Consider the following 7,907-nt stretch of genomic DNA (forward strand, 5'->3'; position numbering starts at 1 on the left):
ACAGGGTTGTTTGATGATCGTGAGTTGGTGTAGTGAGGACATATTCAGAAATTGTGGGGACTGGGAGATATGCCACCATGTTGGGCGCAGCATCAGCGTTTCGTAGTGAAATTTCGTCAGTGGTAGGTGTGGACGCCACATTTGACGACTGCGATTAAATAGGGCTGGGACAATGTGTCACGAACCATCGAACTCGCCCCTTCTGGGCTTCCTAGTCCCTGTCACGTCGGGCCTTATACTCCATAATACTACCAAGATGGCGGCAAGCTCAGCACGCTGCTCACCAGTCTTCACGTTCTACGCAGCGTCCTCTATAAAGAAGCCACACCCCCGCGGCCCAGCGCGTCTCAACGCTGCTACTAGCTGTGATCGGACGTGTGTTCCGAACTTTCTCTAGTGCTACTTGCTATCCCCTGGCCGCTGGATTCCCTTCTTTCGACTCCTTCCCTCTTTTCTACTTCCCGGAATCTCTGTGCCGCTTCCGTGTGCCCCCAACACCTTCTTGAATCCTCCTGGAGTTTCCTGTGATCCTGGACATCGAAGCTGAATGTAATCTGGAAGCCGAGGACGGCCGAGCGGGCTTATTTAAGTCCCGAACCATACGAAAGAAGACTCCACCAAAGGAGGACATCAGGCAACATAGACAGGTGAGAAGGGGGGAAACCTGTGACACAATGCTGAAATCAGTAAGACTAGCAGAGAAGCATGTTGTACCAGGGAACCGTCCATGGAAGACCCTCCTTTTCCACCATGACAGAACAGCACAACCTGTTGTGGTGACGCATGCTGAGTCAGAATAAATAGTCACGTGGCAACCTTGTGACGCTCGCAACACTTCAATGAGTGCTATGAGTTCCGCTGCCTGGGCGGAATAGTGCATTGGCAATCTTTTCATAATCCATGTTTTATATTCACATGCCTCGAGAATATGCTAACGTGTTGCCCGTATGTGCTGGCCTGTCTCCTGGTCAATAGTTGCTGACCCGTCAATGAAGAGAACTTCGCCTTCCTCTAGTGGGCTATCTCTTGCCTTGGAGATGTCATTCTCCTCTCCCTCATGTAATACAGTCAAGTGCTTGTAAGTCTTCCTCTGTACACATTTCTGTCTGGAAGGTAGCAGGGTTCACTGCTTTGCATCGTGCAATATGGATGTTTGGATTTGAAAGAATAATTTCATATGCAGATGCTCTCTGTGTGCTAAGGGTGGATTTCAACCTTTCTAGGATAGTGAATACTGAGTGTTTAATGTGCAAAGTGATGGAAACTCCCATTACAAGAGTGGAACTCTTTTCTCTTGCAAACACAGCTGCAGCAGGTGCTTGTTCACATGTGAACTGTCCTTGCATAACTGAATCCATCGTACTCTTTTGGGTCAGCACGGCGGTCATGAGTTTTCTGTTAGAATGTGAGAATATATAGAATTCTTGCGAATAATCTAGTGTGGCACAGGTTGCGTGGAAGTCATTGATATTTTTGGTCATGTCTCCTGTCCACTTGAGTTTGTGATTGCCTTTTTGTGCCTCCGTAAGGGCTTGAAGGAGCGGCCTGGTATATGCAGCATAATCTAGAATCCATGCTCTTCAGTAGGTATATAGCCCTAGGAATGTTTGCATGTCCTTCACTGTTATAGGCTTGGGGGAGGGGCGCACAGATGGCGCTCTGTCGGGTATTATTCTTTTACTGTTAGCTGATATTAGCTGGCCTAAATACAGTACTTTCTGTTGGTAGTACTGGAGATTGGCTTTGACAACCTTGTGTCCCTTGGCGGCTAGAAGTTGTAGGAGTGTGAAAGAATATTTTCATCAGTTTTGCTCATTGTCACTACACACAAGCAAGTCGTCCCCGTACTGAATGATCATGATTGGCACGTGAATGTTTCCTTAGTCAGCGTGTAATAATCTGTTACAGATGCTTGGGCTCTCGCAGTACCCCTGGAGCATTTTTAGCCCTTTCCGCCAAGTGTAAATGCTGTGAGGTACTGTGGCTCGGGTTGCAAAGGTATTGAGAAGAAGGCATTTTTCAAATTTACCACTGTGAAGTGGGTCGCCTCTTTGGGGATACTGCATAGAATGGTGACGGGGTAAGGAACCCCCAGGAATTTTTTTTGTAAGACATCATTTAGGGGGCGTTAGTCCTGGATCATCCTCCAATTGCCCCGTTTCTATTTTGACTGGGTAGATTGCGGAGTTACACGGTGACATGGATGGCAGTATTATGCCTTGATTGAGGAGGGCCTGTATCGTGTCTCTGATTCCTTCCTATGCTTCTCTTGATAGTGGGTATTGTTTCACCCGGGGTAGTAATGACCCTCCTTTTAGTGTTATGTGTACTGGGGTTACCTCCATCAAAAGGCCAGCATCATGTGGGTTGGTGGTCCACAACTGCTTGGATACATACTCCAGATCTGCTTCAATGAAGGGGGTGGGGCTACGACAGCCATCAGGGGGCACTTCACTCTCCGGTATTATACCATTATTGCGCAAGGGATACAAACCGCTAAAATTATTTATCTGTCATTGTCATTATTCTCAAATAGTTCTGCACCAGTCACCTCCTTCAGGGGTATAGTGGGTCAAAGCAAAGCACTGAATGCCATTTGCATCCATGTCTGTCTGTTCCTAGTACAACTACTCTCTTCAATGATATCAACAACCCCTGCAAGTCTTGCGACAGTATTGGACCCGCCACCAATTCTGGGGCGAAAGATAAAATCTGTTGGCACTCTCCAGCAGCCTTTGGCAATTTGTGTCACTGACTCCAGAAGCACTGTTATCCCATAGATGAACATGTCTGGGTCCACTGGTATTCCTTGGACCACTGTCTCCCCTGCCATTGCATGTATTATTACTATTGCTCTTATTGGGCACATACCTGGTGGGGCGCAAACAATACCATGGTCGGTGAATGAGATTGTCATGTTCAACTTACTGAGCAAATCCCTACTCAGCAGGTTGACAGGAGAAGTCTCTGAATACAGTAAGGGCGTGCGTACCACCTTTCCTCCCACCTTTACATCCAAATCTTTTGCATACGGAACCGTGGAAATAGTCCCAGAGAAGCCCTGCGTGTCAAGACTTTTGCCCGATAGCAGAACGTTCCCCTCATTGATGCATGATTCCTGAACCATGAAGATTGTTTAGTTCCTATCTCTGTCCTCACGAGGGTTCCTTGTCAGGGCTGAGAGTCATAGATAGGACCGGACATCCAAGAGTTCTCTGTGGGCTGTCCTAGTCAGGTTATGTATTTGTCCCAGAAAATGAAAAGGGGTTTCCCCCCACATGCTGTGCCTCAGAAAGGGGCGACTGTACCATTTGGTGCTCCGTTGAACGGGTTTTGGCCAGTGTGTTGCTGTATTGCTTGCTGCTGTGTATGCTGGGGTGTGCATTGTTGTATTGCCTGCTGCTGTTGCGTGGGTTGACCAGGTAACTGCAGGATAACTGTGAATAAGCTTGGTGTATCTCATTAGGTATTGAAGTCATTCTAGGCGCCAGCCCTTGTGGGGGGCCCTGAGGTGGGCCATAGATGTAGCTGTATCCCGTTCCTTGCCTGCTTCTACACTCTCTTGAGAAGTGTCCCCATTTGCTGCAGTTCCAACATTACAAAGATTCCACCCCCTCCTCTGGGTCCCATTCCCCCCAAACGCCCTCCCCTTTCCCCTCAAAACTCACCTCTCCCTCACTGTTGTCCTCCTTGTTACTGTGGGTTGGGGTATTGTGCACCTCCGCCCCACTGTCCTTGCCCCCTTCTGACCACATTGCGGCTATTCTGGCATTGGCAAAGTGTTGAGGGGTTATGGCCGTCTCTGTGTGTGCCAGCGTCGATACTGATGATTGCACAGTAGCCTTGGCTAATTTGTTTTGTACTAGTGTTGTTTCGACTGCTTGGTGCCTTAGTGCCGTTTTCCTATCACATTATTTTATTCTTTTGCAATGCTGTATTATGAAGGTCTGTATTTCGGGCCACCCTTTCGTCTCAATGGCCACGATCTTATCTACTGACTCTTGCACTCCTTTGGGCAAAGTCTTTTTAACAATAAATCGAAAAACGGTATCGATTGGTCCCACAAGTTACCTGTCTCTGCTCTCCACATCTCCTGTATCGTAAGAATAAACTGAGAGGGGTCTTCATCATCACCCATAGTGCATTGCATTATTGACTGTAGGTCTGGTGTGTGAGGGAACGCTCATTGCAGCCGATCCCATACCTTTGCACGAATCTTATTGAACGATGCTCCATCGTGTGCATCGTTCCCCAAAGGTACTGCCCAGTATCCTGTTTTCACCCACACATCCCCAGCTCGGTCTCTAATAGTTGCCACCAATACAATTTTTATGTCACCAACTGGCAAGGGTACTCAGGCAGTCTGATTTTCGAATGCGTAACTCCAGTTTCCTGCACCCGCCGCAAGGAGCGGGAGTGCCTTTATCAAATAGTTTTGTCCATCTACGCCCATGGTACATGATGGGGCCTACCAGTGCTCTTATGTTTGAGGGGCATCTGCATTTTCATACTACTCCCTTCAGTCCTTTTTCCACTTCCCCACTTCCTCGACACTGCTACCCGGCCAAACCTGCTCCTTAACCTGCCCTCCTACAAGCTCTCCACTCGAGGAGTTTGTTTGGACGCTTGATCTGCTTACTCATCCTCATCACCTTCAAACTCATCAAATATACTCCACCCATCTTCCTCTCCTTAACGAGATCCAAAGTTCACGTTTCCTAGGCTGGCCGCCCTCTCACTCCCTTCACCCTCTTTCTCTATATGCACCTTCTTTATTGCTGAACTGTCTATCCTGAATAGGAAATCTCTTGCTTTCCACCCCTTTGATCCTTGCTCTACTAGCATATCAACTTTCACTACGCATTGCACGGCTCGCAGCCTAGTCAACTCTGTTCTTGCTGCTGCCAGTGATACTTCTAGATCTCTTTTATTAACATTGATATGTGCTGGGACTTCCGGAGGAGACGTATGTGGGTGTGGCAGGACTGTTGCTGCTGTTGATACATACGTTGGGTTAGTATAAATCACTGCGGGGCAGGCTGTTAATGGGTATACCCCCCATGCTCCACGGGTGCCTCACCCTCCCTCACAAGGCAGTCGTCCTTGCTGTCTCTTTGCCTTTCATTCCCCTCACAGCCCTCTGTATCTTCAAACATCTTCCAAAGATCTAGTATTTCTTTCTTTTTCTGCAATTGTTTTCCCTTATATTTAGCTGCAGAAAAATGGACATTGGTTCTGAAATACTCTTATTATGCGAGCCCTGCTCTGGCCACGAGCGGGCCATCCCCCCTTCTCTTGTCTTCACCACCCATTGCTTATAATATTTCTCAATTCTGTCACAGAGCAGGGCCTTATACATATACTCTATGGGTGTTTCTCCTCCCATTACAATGGTTCTTGCACCTCACTGCCTCTACGCCTTGCTAACACGCTGCACACGCGGACACTGCTAATACGTAAAAAATTAAACTCATCCCCTTCTTCCCATTAAAATTCAAAAATACCTTTCCCCCAGCCCCTTTTTCTTTCCACCGTCCCACTCACACACTCCACACACTGAAACCATACCACTAAATACACAGTGCCTCTCCTCGGGCCTTCACCCTACACGATAAAAACACAAACAGAATAAGCTAAAATAACAAGCTAAAATAAGAACAACTACTACTTCCGAGCCCACTAATTATGCAGGGATCCCATTTGATACCTTTTTTCCTTCATTATACAATGCTTGTGGTACCACCTCTCCCCTCACTCTGGGAGGCTCCTACCATTCCATTGTCCTTTCCTTAATATTCTCCATAAAAATAAAACAAACCACATCCATGCCACGCCCACAATTTCAATATCCGTGCATTTACTCCCTCCACACTCTCTCATACACCCGTTCCCTATTGTTATCACTTGCAAGTCTATACTCACATGCAAGTATTCACCTGAACTCCTCCGTCACGGGGTTCCAACAACACCAGTCTGCATGCTCCTGGGAGCCACGCCCCGCTCCAAGGAGCAGACAGAATTTCTGCAAAGACGGCTCCTGTAAAACCACTCTTGGATATGCGTTTTTCGGGACTGGTCGCTGTGGGTGAGCATGGCCTCTCCGGAGAAGCGGCCCAGACACCTCCACAGGCACGGGGCGCTGGGAACACGTTCAGTTCACCAAATGAAGGCACGCCCCTAAACGCTCACACCAGAAAAAATATAACCCGCAAGGGAAAAACTCTTGCAAGGATAACAAGATTTATTTTTACAAAAGGTAGAACTCTGCTGCCGAGAACAATCTAAGGGAAGAGGGGGCAAGCAGAGACTTAAAAGGGGACACATCATCATTCATATACAGTAGAAATCTGCTTGGCTGGTTGGTGCGACCCTATACATGGTCGGCCTACTCCATAGGGGATTCCAGGGAATTGGCCCCAGCCCAGTCTGTCCGTCTTGCATTACATGGGGTCTGCTCGGCTCATTATCTACAAGGAACAAGTTAAAAAACACAATTAGCTAAATTTGAAAAATAGTGCTACTTTATCATTACACAGTGCACCTGGCAGGCCCAAGGGTGGGCACGGCAGGGGGGGGGTTCTATGTCACACTAACTCACACACACACATTTCACTCATCCCGATCACGTCTCTCGGGTTACAAGCTTCCACCATTGCTTTAGAACTATAATGTATCCCTCCCTGTAACTCACATTACAAATCATGCTTTGTGGAATAAAGGTGGGACGGCCATATTCATAGATCTTTTATGGTCGATTGGTTTATGGTCAGTGGTCTGGTGTCAACTAGTATCTTGGAATTTAGGGGTCTTCGGATTGGGGCACCTGAAATGTTTGCACCTGAAACTATTTTTGATTTGGTTCATAGTTGTCATGTTTTTTTGTTTGAACTTTATTTTGATAAATTGCTTTAGTGTTTCTTATCTGCAATATCGTACCGACAGCACTGGGGAGGCTCTTTGAGGGGAAGCCATGGAAGAGAGAGCATGTTATTCTCTACTGTTTCTGTTTCCCCTCCCTAGGTATGGCTATGTGTGCTGTGATTGTGTTTGATACACAAAGAATTGTGCTTTAATAAAAATGTAAATGGCAAAAAACTAAATATTGTCTGACTTCGCACTCTCTGATGTTGCACTCTACCAAAACAGATGTGTTCTTCTTCCCTGCCAAGTGCTCTCTCTCATGCCTTCGTCTGCCTATCCAGTTCACACCTGACACTCCCTCCTACTGTTCTTCAGCTAGAAACCTTGGTGTCATTTATGACCCTTCTCACACCTTCTCCACTTTCATCTAAAAAGCCTGAATAGCAGCTCGCCTCAAACTCGTAAATATTAATTTAATCAGGAACCTCATATCTTTCAACACTGCCAAGCATCTCTTAACCACTCTTGTCTTCTATAAACTGTACTTCTGTGCCAGCATCCTCTTTAGTCTCCCCAAATATGTTTTCTGTCCTCTCGACAAGATCATTAACTACGCTACTAGGACTCTCTTTAAACTCCATCACTTCACACTTACTTCAACGTCGTACCGTCACCAGGCTGGATGGCTGACGATGCCAAAGAGGGCCAGATTTAAATGTATTCCCCATGTTCACAAATCTATCCAGGGTAAGGCCAGTGGCGTAACACAAGATGTGGGGGCCCTCTGCGAGGCATGCTGAGGGGGCCCCCCAACTCAGCAACAAATCAAAGGTCGCGCCACACTCTGGGCCAGCCTAGATTATCACACTTGCACAATACGCACAAATGTGCTGCTGAACCGATATGCCACACACTGCACTAGGAGAAAGATATACATATGTGTTTTAATATAACATACAGCACACTGTCTGAGAAAAATTGGCTAAAAAGCCAGAGTGTTTGCAATTGTTTTGATGGGTAACACCAATCCAATAGATGCAAGTCAC

This window comes from Ambystoma mexicanum, chromosome 2p (assembly GCF_040938575.1).
Source record: "Ambystoma mexicanum isolate Mex_15411 chromosome 2p, UKY_AmexF1_1, whole genome shotgun sequence".
NCBI lineage: Eukaryota > Metazoa > Chordata > Amphibia > Caudata > Ambystomatidae > Ambystoma > Ambystoma mexicanum.